The sequence below is a fragment of the Labeo rohita genome, unplaced genomic scaffold (genome assembly GCF_022985175.1).
Source record: "Labeo rohita strain BAU-BD-2019 unplaced genomic scaffold, IGBB_LRoh.1.0 scaffold_1320, whole genome shotgun sequence".
Lineage (NCBI taxonomy): Eukaryota > Metazoa > Chordata > Actinopteri > Cypriniformes > Cyprinidae > Labeo > Labeo rohita.
The window spans coordinates 3,293-18,480 of NW_026127473.1; the positions used below are offsets into that span (position 1 = coordinate 3,293).

General features: G+C 49.2%; 1 pseudogene; it reads left to right on the forward strand.

Moving 5' to 3' along the window:
• Window positions 1-677: 677 nt before the first annotated feature.
• On the forward strand, window positions 678-3,613 carry LOC127158070 (GTPase IMAP family member 7-like; annotated as a pseudogene).
• Window positions 3,614-15,188: the final 11,575 nt, after the last annotated feature.

Consider the following 15,188-nt stretch of genomic DNA (forward strand, 5'->3'; position numbering starts at 1 on the left):
GGTCGGTCTTTCTGTTACGGAGTAGCTGCGTGCTGGACGGAACGAGACGAGAGACGAGATAACAGGTAATAACATTTAATATAATCTTCAGGTAGCACAAGCAGGAAAAGGCAGGAATATCCACACACGTAGAAACATTTAGACAACAATAAAGACCGACAGGGTAATGAACTCAAGGACAGACTTATAAAGGGTAACTAATAATGACAGACAGGTGAACCAGATAACGTTAACAAGGACTAAACCAAAGTAGACAGATCAATGGGGGGAGACAATGGGAGAAACCAAGAATAGAACAGTCCAATAAACAGAAACTCAAGGAGACATGTAACATTAGTATAATTTAACATTTCAAGTTGAATAAACTTTTTTTTTTTTTTTTTGCATTGACTGAACTTAAAATTTTAAGGCAGCCAGGTTACAAATTATTTTAAATTGACTCAACAAATTGTTTTTTACAGTGTATTTTTGTCTACAAAACTAATTTTAAGAATTTTAGCAACAGTTTTTGAGATCAAAATGTGTTTAAGATCTTAATATTTCAAGCATCTCAGTACATTTTGGTGCAGTTTTTGTTTTGCATTCAGATCAATGCTTATTCAAAAAGAAAGGACAGATTTATTAATGCAACACATTTTGTTTCACAGATTACAGAGCTTCATTAAAGGATAAGAATAATGGGAGGTAAAAAATGATGACAAAATAACTATATAATACATTTGTGACTGCTTGCACTGTAAATTACACAAAAAGCAATCAAGTAAAATTAATTCCTGTTTGTTTGACACAAATGTTTCAACATGTACACTACCAGTCATAAAGTTTTTAAACATTTGTAATGTTTTTGAAAGACGTTTCTTCTGCTCACCAAGCCTGTATTTATTTGACAGAAAATACAGCAAAAACAGAAACATATAGAAAAATTTTACTATTTTAAATAACTGCTTTTTATTTTAATTTAAATAAAATATAATGTATTGCTGTGATACCAAAGCTAAATTTTGCCATCATTACTCCAGTCACATGATCCATCAGAAATCATTCTAATATTCTGATTTGATATATATATATGACACTGAAGACTGCAGTAATGATGCTGAAAATTCAGGTTTGATCACAGGAATAAAATATATTTTAAACTATTTTCAAATAGAAAGCAGTTATTTCAAACGTTAAAAAAAAAATACTGTTTTTGCTGTACTTTGGATCAAATAAATGCAGGCTTGGTGAACAGAAGAGAATTCTTAAAAAAAAAAACAACTCTTGTGTTTTCTTCCAATAGGTAAAGAATCTAAACCTGAGAGAAAGATTGTCCTCTTTGGGAAGACAGGAGTTGGCAAGAGCAGCGCTAGGAATACAATCCTTAGAAAGCAAATATTCAATAGTAAAGCTTCACCTACATCGATGACTGGCGACTGTGTAAGTGGAAATGGGATGGTTTTTGGAAGAAAAATCACTGTTATTGACACACCTGGAATTTTTGACAGTTGTTACCGAGGAAGACATCAGAGCTGAAATCATTAAATCCATCACTGAAATGGGTCCAAGTCCTGACATGATGGTAATGATTCTAAAGGTAGCAAGGTACACAAAACAGGAAATGGAGATTGTGGATATTATAAATTCCTATTTTGAGCAGTGTGGTGATATCCCTAAACACATATCGATTTTGTTTACTCACGGTGAAGATCTAGAAGGACAAACCATTGAGGAATTTGTGAAGGACAGTCCAAAACTTCAGCAGCTTGTTGAAAAATGTGGAGGTCGTGCTCATGTTATTGACAACAAACACTGGAGAAAATGCTGGTGGGGTTACAGGAGCAACAGAGTTCAGGTGAAAAAGCTGTTGAAGACCATCAAGTAGAATCTGAAGGGAAGTAAGGAAGGCTGCTTTAACAATGAGCTGCTTCAGATGGTGGAGGAAGAAATTCAAGAAAAGATTGAAAACATAGAGGACAATTTGCATGCAGAAGAGAAAAAAGGAAGAGCTAAAGAAAACATTTCTCGTGAGGCTTGCCGGAGTGACCACAGGGACACTGATCGGTGCTTTCCTGGGCATCGGCATCGCAGTGGGAGCTGTTGTGGCTTTACTCAAAGCAGCAAAGTTTGCATCAGCGGTGAAAGCCATTGGGGTGGAAGCGGCAGTGGGCGCCGGCATCGGAGCAGTAGCGGATTCAGGAATCGCCGGTGTTCTTGGAGCTGCAGCTCTCGTAGGAGGTGTTGGAGGAGGAATCACTGGATACAAAGTGACAGAGGAAACTGATTCTGTGGGTGAAGCTATAATAAAGGCAGCAAGAGCAAGCCATGAGAATGCAAAAACAATTGTTGAAATGGCAGAACTCCCATGCTTTTTTAACAAAATAGATGTCATTTGTGAATAAAATTGGCAATTATTTCTTAGCTGTTGACCTAAAGAGGCCTCTGTACTGGTCATATCCCAAACGTACTCGGTAACTAACATAACCTTGGTTCCCTGAGATACGGGAACGAGTACTGCGTCTGCTTAAGACACTATGGGGAAAAACGTCTCAGGTTACGTATGTAACCCTGGTTCCCCGAGGGAACGAGATGCCGCGTCCGAAAACGCTATGGGAACGCCTTGAGCGTGACCGCACTCTGAATCACATGTGTAATCAGTCCAATGAAAGAGCGAGACGTCATAGGCGGGTGACGTCACCAACCAGGAAGCTATAAATACACGTGCGTCGGAAACCGGCGTTAGCTTCAGGAGAGAAGCAGCGCTCGCAGGGATGCAGGATGAAGGCCTCGAGACGCGGCGTCTCGTTCCCTCAGGGAACCAGGGTTACATACGTAACCTGAGACGTTCCCCTTCAGGAACTTGAGCCGCGTCCGAAAACACTATGGGAACGAGATGCCCACGCCGCCAGAATCCAAGTCCCTGCCTAGAGAGAGCTAGGACGAAGGACAGAAGAGCCAGGAGCGGCTCGCAAGTCCAGGTCATAAAACCTGACAAAAGTAAGGGGCGTGGACCATCCCGCAGCATTACAGATGTCTTGCATGGAAACACCTTCAAGAAAGGCCTTGGAGGCAGAAACACTCCGGGTTCAGTGAGCCTTGACCCCTAAAGGAGGAGGGAGACCAGAGGACTCATATGCACAAGAGATAGCATCCACAATCCAACGACTCAAAGTTTGTTTGGTGGCCGGAAAGCCTCGCTTAGCCGGACCATAGCAAACGAAAAGTTGATCAGATTTTCTCCACATGGCGGCTCTGTGGACGTATGTGTCTAGCGCTCGAACTGGACACATACAGTTTAGCTTCTGCTGGTCGGGCTCCCGGAAGGGAGGAGGACAAAAGGCCTGTAGTACGACTGGCCGTGGTGCAGAGGAGGGGACTTTAGGGATATACCCCGGACGAGGGTACAAAAAAGCTTTTGCCAGACCTGGCGCAAAGTCCAGAAAAGAAGGGGCCACTGAAAGGGCCTGAAGATCCCCAACTCTCTTTAGAGAAGTAATCGCGATAAGCAAAACTGTCTTAATCGTAAGGTGACGATCAGAAATCTCTTCAATTGGCTCGAAAGGAGGCCTACAGAGAGCCTCTAGCACCAGCGACAAGTCCCATGAGGGAACACGAGAACGTACCGGAGGCCTAAGCCTCAGCGCACCGCGGAGGAAACGTGAGACAAGGGGGTCTTTACCCACAGAGAGACCACCGAGAGGGGCGTGGTAGGCCGCAATGGCCGCCACGTAGACCTTCAAGGTGGAGTGGGATAACCCTGCGGAAAGCCTGTCCTGCAGGAACTCCAGCACTGTACCAACTGGGCAGTTAACTGGGTCCTGCTGGTGGCGTCCGCACCAAGAAGTGAAAAGCTTCCACTTCAAGGCGTAAAGTTTCCTCGTAGAGGGAGCTCTAGATTGGAGGATGGTCTCAACAACCTCGGTTGAGAGACCGGAAGCTAAGAGGTGTGCCCCCTCAGGGGCCACACCCAAAGCTCCGGGCGAGGGTGGAACACGGTGCCCCCCACCGGTGAGAGGAGATCCCTCCTGACGGGAATCTCCCATGGAGAGCCGTCGAGGAGAGAAATCAGGTCCGAGAACCAAACTCGGCCCGGCCAGTACGGGGCTACTAGAAGGAGGGACACCCCGTCCCGGCGCACTCTCTCTAGAACTCCCGGGAGCAGAGCGATCGGGGGAAACGCATACAGACGAAGCCTCGGCCACGTCTGTACCATGGCATCCAGCCCCAGGGGAGCTGGATGAACTAGAGAGTACCAGAGGGGACATTGCGTGTTCTCCCTCGTGGCAAAAAGATCCACTTGGGCTGGACCAAAAACTCTCCATATCTGCTTCACCACCTCGGGGTGAAGCATCCATTCCCCGGGCCTCGGCCCCTGTCTCGACAGGATGTCTGCTCCCACATTGAGATACCCCGGCAAGTAAACCGCTCTTAGCGAGAGGAGTTTGCCCCGGGACCACACAAGGATCTGGTGCGCCAGCTTGTACAAGGGGCGCGAACGCAGACCTCCCTGGTGGTTGATGTAAGAGACCACCGCTGTGTTGTCGGTGCGAACCAACACATGACGGTCTCTCAAGTCCGGGAGAAAGTGCTTCAGCGCTTGAAACACGGCCAGCATCTCCAGGCAATTTATGCGCCATGTGAGTTGGTGACCTCTCCACAGACCGCGGGCGGTGTGGCCACTCATGACCGCACCCCAACCAGTGAGGGAAGCATCTGTTGCTAGCGTTACACGGTGACAAGGAGCTCCCAGCACCGGGCCCTGAGACAGGAACCAGGGATTTCTCCACATGTCCAAGGCATGTAGGCATCGCCACGTGACCTTGATCATGCGAAGCGGGTTTCCCCTCGGGGAGAACCCCCTGGTTTTGAGCCACCACTGTAGGGGTCTCATGTACAGCAGGCCAAAAGGTATCACGTTGGACGCAGCTGCCATCAGACCCAGCAGTTGTTGAAACTGCTTGACAGTGAGTGACCGGCCTTCTTTGACTCTCCTGACTGCAGCGAGGATCGACTCTATCCGAGCAGGAGACATACGTGCCTGCATCGTGGTCGAATCCCACACCACACCTAGATAAGTGGTTCTCTGTAACGGAGATAGCACACTTTTCTTGGCATTCAGTCTCAGCCCCAACTCTTTCATGTGAGCGAGCACAACATCTCGATGCTGAGCCGCTAACTGTTCCAACTGAGCTAGGATTAACCAGTCGTCGATATAATTCAATATGCGGATGCCCTGGAGTCGCAACGGAGCCAGAGCTGCATCCACACACTTGGTGAAAGTGCGGAGGGAGAGTGCTAGGCCGAACGGAAGAACCCGATATTGGTATGCTTTGCCCCTGAAAGCAAACCTCAGGAACTTCCTGTGTTGAGGAAGGATGGAGACATGGAAGTACGTGTCTTTTAGATCTATCGTCACAAACCAGTCCTCGGACCTGATCTGTGACACTACTTGCTTGAGTGCAAGCATCCTGAACTTCAGCTTCATGACTGAGCGGTTCAGAACACGAAGATCTAGAATGGGACGTAGGCCCCCATCCTTCTTCGGAACAATGAAATACCGGCTGTAGAACCCGGACTCCCTGTCGTGAGAAGAGACCACCTCGATGGCCTCCTTCCTCAGAAGAGAAGCTACTTCTTGTTCCATAACCAGACCCTGCTCGGGGCCCACCAAGGTGGGGGAGACCCTGATGAATGGCGGCGGAGGTGCGCCGAACTGTATCCGATACCCTCTTTCTACAGTGTGCAGGACCCAAGCAGACACATTGGGCAGTAGTTTCCACGCTGCCAAATGATCTACTAAGGGAACCAGTCTCTCGAGACTGGTCTCTGGTGTTTGTTGAGCCGCTAGAACGGTGTCCTGTAACGGTTCCCCGGCAGGAAGCACCTGAACTGGCGGCCCCTGAGACCCTGAGCTCCCCGGCCCCGCTACGTTACCGGGCGAAAGAAACCGAGGTGTGTGCTCGCTGGAGGCCGCTGCGCCCTGAAGCACCGGCAGGGTTAGCAGAGCGGTCTCCTGAGGGCACAGGGGGGAGGCGGACACCGAAGAATGCGATGCACCCCGCCTTTCCCCCGCTGGGGCTTTGTCGAGGACTTCTTCGACTGCAGCACGACCCTCAGGTCGGGCCTCGCCTTGGAAGTCCCCGACTTAGAGCGTACGACCACCCGCTCTCGATGGGGAGGAGTGCGAGTGGCCGTGCTCTGCTTCTGTGCGTCTCTGTACGAGGAGCTGGTAGACGGCCGAGGCTGCTCCCGCCCAGCAGCCTTGTGAGCTGGATGGTGGAGAGGGAGGAACCGCTGGAACGCCGCCGCTTGTTTACGAGCCTCCTGGTACCTGTCGACGACCAAGTTGACGGAGTCGCCGAACAGGCCAGAACTACACCGAGGTGTCGAGATCGGGAAAGAAAGGAAGGCTCCGGCAGCTGAAGGTGGCTGAGACTGCAGAAATCTCTCATCTAATCTGCTTCTCTGCGGCTTGGCCTGTGACTCGGCGGGCCAATCTAATTTTAATTTCTCCACCGCACGAGTCACAACCTCCAGCAGCTCCTCATACTGCACAGACTGGGGCGTTTCTTCGACGATCTCGACATCACCCCCCTCGGAGGATGATAGTCGGACCGTCGAGCCCGCTCCCCGGGGGGAAGAAACCGCAGTGCGGGCTTCCGAACCCGCGGAACGGGCTGCGGATCTGCTGGGTGAGGCAGGAGATAAGGTGTCACCCGTCTCCATACCCTCCAGCAGATCCAACTGTGATCCCCACGAGTGCAGTAACCGCTCTGCCTCAGCGGAAGTGGGACCGGACCCGCGGGGAACGATGGTGAAGGCTCCCTCCTCAAAGAGAGCCTTCCGGGAGCGGAGCGTGCGCATCGGGAGACGATCGCAGTGCGGGCAATCGGCCCCCTCGAGAGCCGGTGACGTCACCCGCCTATGACATCTCGCTCTTTCATTGGACTGATTACACATGTGATTCAGAGCGCGGTCACGCTGAAGGCGTTCCCATAGCGTTTTCGGACACGGCTCGAGTTCCTGAAGGGGAACTCCTTTTTCTCAGAGACTGAAGCCTTTTTCAATAATGCAGTGTAACTACACAGCTGTTAGTTCGTGCAGTGGATAAACATGAACCAATGGCTTGACGGTGGAGCCGCATGAGCCTATGGCGATGAAGTCCGCCAGAATCCGCCAAAGAGGGCGGAGTATCTGGCTATATAAGCTGGCATTTAGGTGTCATGTGTATACAATAGGGCCAAACTCATTGAGGTTGGTCACCTAAACGATAATCCCAAGGGAATCGTACAGCCTCGGAACTCATGCTGAGGTCCAAGAGCATACATGAATGTAGTACTGGATTTGTAAGAATAAATCCAACTTAAGCAGAGAGGACTGTAAGGCCGGGTCATCCAGAATATAAAATCTGGCAAATGTGGACGGCGTGGCCCAGCCAGCCGCTGCACAAATTTCTGCAATGGACACACCACTTTCCAGACAGGCGGGGTTCACCGAAAGTGCCTGTAGGTCACCCATATATTTTATAGGTGCTGATGCTAGTAGCAGAGGGGTCTTTAACTTCAAAATGCCAACATTTCCAGGCAGTTGATGTGAAGGCAGTTTTCTCTCTTCGACCAGTGGCTGAAAGCAGGCTTTGAGATTCTCAAAGGCGAATCTCAAGAATCTTCTGTTGTGGGGGGGGGGATTTTGGATGTGAAAGTAAGCGATCTCAGACCTCCATCCTTTTTGGGGACGAGGAAGTAGTGGCTGTAAAAGCCTGACTCGCTCTGAGCTGGGGGGGACCGTTTTTACGGCTTCTGTTTTCAGCAGGTTCCTCACCTCGGTGCGCAGGACGTCTGCGTCCTTGCCTGAACCAAGGTGGAGACCACTCTGCTGAAACGTGGGGGTCTTCGAGCGATTTGAAGTGTATCGGAACCGAACAGGGTGCTTGGAGGCAAAAACGAGGTAGCTTGGGGGCTGGTCCGGCTCCAGCGAGATTTGGCCCCTTTCTCTTCTCTCCCCGTGGATCAGGAAGACGTCTTTGGCACCTGGTCCAGCACTACCTTGGGCCAGGGTCCCTGGCGTTTAGGAAATGGGTAGTGCCTGGGTGGGAGCGATGGTGGGGCTCAGGCTTGGGAGCTGACTGAGCTGGTCACGCTGGGCTCTGCAGACGGCGTGGCAGCAGGGCCGTGAGACAAACCCGACAGCTCCTCTGCGCCAGAAGCCACTAAAGACATGCTGTCATCCATGGCATCGCACTCACTCCCACCGAAAAAGACCAGATTGCTCGCAGCCGCAGAGGACGGTTGTCTGGGTGAGAGAAAAGCACGGGGGAAGCTTCTCTAAGTGGCAAGAGTGAGGCACGTGGGGTCTCAGCTGGCGTGAGCTCACTCGGCACAGAGCGCTGAGCTCCTCTGCCCCGCTGCTTTTTCCTCACAGGCTCCTGGGAGGAAGAAAGTGGGAGGATGCGAGGGGTGGAGCTGCATTCTGAAAACAACGCTATCCACAAATGCAGCGAATTTAGACTCATATCCTCACAATGAGGACATTCCGCGGTGTGCGGGGGAGCCCTGCATGAGTGACAGTGATGGCGTGACATTTGAAACAATGCCAAATAGAAATTTGCTCTTAGGAAATTTGCTCTATAATCGGCAGGGGATCGAGCGAGCTTGATTGTAGAGCGAAGGCCTGAGTCCTGTAGTGAAGATGTAGAGTCGTCGCTGAAGGAGAAGAATGATGATCTATGACGAAATGCCCGCTTATATAGCCAGACACTCTGCCCTCTTTGGCGGATTCTGGTGGGCTTCATCACCAGGCTCATGCAGCTCCGCCACCGAGCCATTGGTTCATCCTTATCCACTGCATGAACCAATAGGAGTTTTCCCCCATAGCGTCTTAAGCAGACGCAGTACGAGTGAAGTATCGACAGGGAACCAGACTTGTAATTACTATACAGGGAGTCTAGTTGGAGGATCTCTCTTAAGTGTGACTTCAGTACCTATAGAAATGTATAAGCAGTGGTTGAGGTCAAGGAGTATAGAAAGACTTATGACAATCCATTTCACGTTTGCATTATGATATTGAGGTAAAAACAACACTCTAAAACATGATACACATCAAATGTTCTTATGAGCTTCACTATGGCTTGAAAAATCTTACCCATAACAGATAATGGTCTGGGTCGGCGGCTTGTGTCCATGCAGAGAACACAAGGGCATCACACAAAAATAACACCAATAAAAAACACTTTTTATTTTACTTCTGACTTACGGTAGTATGATTTATCCATTCAATATTCACTGGAAAGCAGGCAGGCTTCTGCAAGAAATAACAATCAAAATAGCTAGCACATTTACAGAAGACTAAGTTCTTTCCACAAAGAAAGGAAATAGCATAAACTGTGCCCACTGCTTTACTTTTTCGGGGCAACAAAAATATATACATGTAAATGTTACTACTTACATCTAACGGACCGTCAATAAGTACTTATATTATATCTAGAAAATATGAAGAGTTTATTTGCAAAAACGTCAATCAGGCATCGTTTTGCTCATCGGGGTAATGCTGAATCAACGTCAGACACGCCATTCAAAACTGACGTAAAATCGACACAATTGGTTTACTTACCCAACGTTGAATCAACATTGATTTTCAGTTGGTTGAAACAACATTATAGAATCAACACATATTCCAGCATAAAATTCATCTTGGTTGACTTACCTAATGTTGAAACAATGTCAATTTCAGTGGGGTAAAACAACGCTACAGAATCTTCTGCTTGTTTCTCACATACTTTATACTAGATAAATTAGCCTGTATATGCAAATAACTTATGTAATAAATTAGCTCAAAAGGGAAATATTTATGATTAATTATAACTGGTTATAATTAATTATGAATATTTAATCAGATCTTAGAATCAACTGTAGCAGAATTAACGTTACAATTATTTGATCTGTTCGTCCACCGAATAGACAGTATAATCATTCATCAATTCTAGGAAAGGTTACTTTCTGGCCAAGAAAGAATACATTTCCTACTTCAGTTAGTACTAGCAGTAACTTAACTCGTAGTAAATTCAAAATGTAGCATGTAGCAAGATCAAATATTCAGTGACTTCAAATTGTGAGCAGCACACAGAGACAATCAATTGTGAATATATGCAATTTAATAAATGGAACTACAGTTAACATACAACTAACTAAGCAAAACACGTGTACATATACATAGAGAAAGAGAGTGAGAAAGGAGAGAGAGAGAGAGAGAGACAGACAGAGAGGCAAGAATGGCAGTATTTAGCATCAGTTAACCAGCGACCACATGAGAATCATCAGAGAAGCAAAATCACCTTAAACAGGGGCTCAACTTAAAACGCGCATCTAAATAGTTGTAAAGGTTACTTGCATTGGCTTTGTTGCTGAACAAGAGTCCTGATGCGGTAGACAATGGAAGTTCTCGATGAATTCCTTTAGGTGTTCCGGAGGTTTTCTCTAGTTCGTTTGAAGATAGGAAAATCCACAGCGAGTCGACAAAGTTACTTGAAGATAAACTACCGGAAAATTGACTCAAGGGAAGAGTCTTGGAGAGTGTCTCGAAGGGTTTGAGCCTTGGATGGGTTGGTGTTAGGGTCTTTTGATAGTTTCCCTACCACACCCACCTTTGGGTGAATTGGCCAATACAAAGTTTGTATTGCTGAGCGGGAGAACTTCTCTTTGTCTCCATTTATGGCCCATTTGCATGTTTATTGCTGGCCTGGGGAATTGATGCAGTTTTACCCACAATATAGTACAAACAGTATGATGCATTTTCTAATCACATGGTGTACGCCATTGTTCAGAAAATAAAGTGCAGATTGTTTTGATACCAAGAATGAAACATCTAGGAGATATTAAACCAGAGATACATTCATACATTGAAAAATACACCTTTAGAGATTAACTAGTACCAATAAAAAGGGGTAACTGGGCTAATACAGCATAGAATCATACAAGCAACACATGCATATATCAAGTACATTTATAGCTGGTTAAATATAGTCTAAATAAAGAAAAAGGTTTCTATGTGTGTGCGTTATGTGTATTGGGAACAGTCTGCCAGCCACCAAGGATCTGAGGTGCTTGGTGCTGGTGATTGCCTCCCTCATGGAATGCCTTTGAAGTCCAATGGGGAGACAAGAGTTGATCTGCTTAGCATCTTCGTGAGAGTGGGGAGGGAACCATAGACCATTAAACACCCATATAAATGTAGAACGTGAGGCCAGGTTTGTAATTTATATGCAAATGTCAAAAGGGTAAAAGGTTCTCTACAATGTAAATCCTAAACGATCATCAATGATCCTAAGCAGACGCTACACTTATTAAACGCACATCAAATTCAGTCATAATTGATTTATTATATATGCAAAATTCACAAATACATGTTTAAAGCACAAACCTTCTATATAAGACTATGTAACGCCAAGCCAGCAGAGGGAGCCCTCACCCTAGAACTGCCTGCACGCTCCCTCTGCTGCTTCTACTGTTACTTCCTGTTTGCTACTATTTAAAGACTGACCATGTGCTCTTTACTTTGCGAAGTATTGCCAGTTTCACCTGCCTTACCGAGCGTTCCTTATTTACTCTGTTGGATTACCTGTTGCTGTCTTGCTTTGTTTTTGGATTTTGAGTTTACGGATTACCCCTGTTGGATTTGTTTGCTGTATTGGACTGACTTTATGGCTTTGACCCACTGCCTGTGTTATCACTCTGCTATTTGGATTACGTTTACGTTTTGGACTGCTTTTCCGGTTATTGACCCTCTGCCTGTTTCATCGTGTATGTTTGCTGTTGTTTGTAATAAACTTCTGCAATTGGATTCTACACCGCCTCAGTGTCCACGTTACAGAATACTTCGCCTCCCATGAATCCAGCAGAAGTTACGAATACACGACCAACCATGGACCCAGCAGATCGTCTCATCAGTCTCAGACAAGGAAACCGTCCCATAGAGGATTACGTAACCGACTTCTGTGAACTTTGTTATCAGGTGAACTTTAATGATACATCCCTTAAAGATCTTTTCCGTTTTGGCTTATGTAAGGACATTTCATATCTGATGCCACGCAATACCCCACATTGGACTCTTGAAAATTACATTGACATTGATTGCTAAGCGGCTCACCTTTTACTGTCGGGATTGTGGACGAGGGACCCCGCAATCCCGCAGTAACCACCACTCCACAACTGGTTCACGTCATGCCTGCCAAGCCAAAGCCTGCTCAGGCCACGTCTGCCAAGCCAAAGCCTGCTCACGCCATGCCTGCCGCTCCAGGGCCTGCTCACGCCATGCCTGCCGCTCCAGGGCCTGCTCACGCCATGCCTACCATTCAAAGACCTGCTCATGCCATTCCTGCCTGTCTGGAGTCTGCATCTGTCATGGCTACCCTCCCACAACCAGCTCAGAAGATGGCTGCTATCTCCAAGCCAGTTCACAAAATGGCCGCCATCCCCGAGCCACTCCACAAGATAATCACTGTCTCCAAGCCACGCCTCATGATGGCCCACATGCTGGACTCACCCCTAATGGCTGTATGGGCAGCTAAGATGGCACTCCCTCATGTCACAGCAACTACCCCTGATTCAAGTCACGCTGCAGAGCCAAGTCACGCTGCAGGTGCATCTTCAGTGTCAAGTCAAGCTACAGCTGCTGCTCCAAAGTCCAAAGCTCCAGGGTCCAGTCAAACTTCAGAGTCCGGCCAAGCTTCAGAGTCAAGTCAAGTCAAGCAACAGAGTCAAGCCAAGGCACAGCTGCTGTTCTCCACGAGTCAAGCCAAGGCACAGCTGCTGTTCTCCACGAGTCAAGCCAAGGCACAGCTGCTGTTCTCCACGAGTCAAGCCAAGGCACAGCTGCTGTTCTCCACGAGTCAAGCCAAGGCACAGCTGCTGTTCTCCAGGCACAGCTGCTGTTCTCCACGAGTCAAGCCAAGGCACAGCTGCTGTTCTCCACGAGTCAAGCCAAGGCACAGCTGCTGTTCTCCACGAGTCAAGCCAAGGCACAGCTGCTGTTCTCCACGAGTCAAGCCAAGACACAGCTGCTGTTCCCCACGAGTCAAGCCAAGTCACAGCTGTTCCCCACGAGTCAAGCCAAGTCACAGCTGTTCCCCCTAAGCCAAGCCATGTTGTTCCTGAGCCAAGGCATGTTGCAGCAGATCTTTACGAGTCAAGTCAAGTTGCTGCTGTCTTCCCTGAGCCAAGCCAAGCCAAACCACGGTTGTTCTTCATGGGCCAAGTCAAGTTGCGGCTGTCATCCATGAGCCGAGCCAAGCCACAATTGATCTTCATGAGTCATCCATGAGGCCTCCCGAGTCAAGTCCGGCCATTGATCTTCCCGAGTCAAGTCCGGCCACGGCAGGCCTCCCCGAGTCAAGTCCGGCCACGGCAGGCCTCCCCGAGTCAAGTCCGGCCACGGCAGGCCTCCCCGAGTCAAGTCCGGCCACGGCAGGCCCCCGAGAACCTCCACGGCAGGCCCCCACTCCGACGGCTTACCCCCAGAACCTCACCAGGTCCCCACTGACCTTACCAAATTACATCGCGTTTCAGCTGAAGCTCCAGAGCCTACGCTCCCAAGCCACGCAGAGCCCACGCTCCCAAGCCACGCAGAGCCCACATTCACAAGCCACAAGCCCATAGCATCAGCACCCTCTAGGTCAACAGACACCCCATTATCTACTGTGCTGCCTGTAATGGCCATAGCCATTTTCAGTGTGTGGGCTGCACACTGTGCTCCAGAGGCCTCGCCTGTCCACGAGTCAGCTCCAGAGGCCTCGCCTGTCCACGAGTCAGCTCCAGAGGCCTCGCCTGTCCACGAGTCAGCTCCAGAGGCCTCGCCTGTCCACGAGTCTAGCTCCAGAGGCCCCGCCTGTCAAAGTCAGCTCTGCGCCTCGCCTGTCCACGTAGCAGCTCTGGCTGCAGAACCTCCTAAAGGGGTCAGCTTTCCCCAAGGACTCTCGCCTGTCCACGTCACGGCCATGAAGGCCATTTATAACTTCGCCAGAGGCCCATCTTCCCAAGCATCTGCGCCCATGCCCCCAGAAGTGTCAGCTCTGGCTGCAGAACCTCCTAAAGGGGTGGCGTTTCCCCAAGGACTCTCTGCCTGCCATGTCACAATCAAGAAAGCCAAAGAAATCATTCCCTGTACATCTTCCCAATGCATGTCATTAGTCCCACTGTGGATATCTCTGCTCCTGTCTGCTCTGCCTGTTATGCCTGCCCTGCAATGGCTCCTGTTATGCCTGTCACAATCAAGAAAGCCAAAGAAATCATTCAAGTGTCTGCCTGTTCTGCCTGTCATTAGTCCCACTGTGGATATCTCTGCCTGTTCTGCCTGTTCTGCCTGTTCTGCCTGTTCTGCCTGCTCTGCCTGCCTCGCCATGGCTTCTTGTTCTGCCTGTTCTGCCTGCTGCCTGCTCCCTGCTCTGCCTGCCTCTGCCATGGCTCCATCTCTGCCTGCCTGCCTGCCCCACCATGGTCCCCTACTCTGCCATTGCTCCATGGCCCAGGCCCTCCAGTCCTTCATGGTCTGTCACTGCTCCATGGCCCTGGTCCTCCAAAATTCCACTGTCTGTCATTGCTCCACGGCCCAGGACCTCCAGTGTTCCACTGTCTGCCACAGCCCCACGGCCCAGGTCCTCCAAGGTCCCATTGTCTGCCACAGCTCCACGGCCCAGGTCCTCCAAGGTCCCACTGTCTGCCACAGCTCCATGGTCCAGGTCCTCCAGTGCTTCACTGTCTGTCCCTGCTCCACGATCCAGGTCCTCCAGTGCCTCACTGTCTGTCCCTGTTCCACGATCCAGGCCCACCTGCTCTACATGGACCTGGCCCTCCATCCCACCCCCTGTTTTGCCTCTGTTCCCCCACCCACCTGGACTGTTGTTGTTTTGAGCGCCAGGAGTCGCTCCTGGGGGGGGGATTCTGTAACGCCAAGCCAGCAGAGGGAGCCCTCACCCTAGAACTGCCTGCACGCTCCCTCTGCTGCTTCTACTGTTACTTCCTGTTTGCTGCTATTTAAAGACTGACCATGTGCTCTTTACTTTGCAAAGTATTGCCAGTTTCACCTGCCTTACCGAGCGTTCCTTATTTACTCTGTTGGATTACCTGTTGCTGTCTTGCTTTGTTTTTGGATTTTGAGTTTACGGATTACCCCTGTTGGATTTGTTTGCTGTATTGGACTGACTTTACGGCTTTGACCCA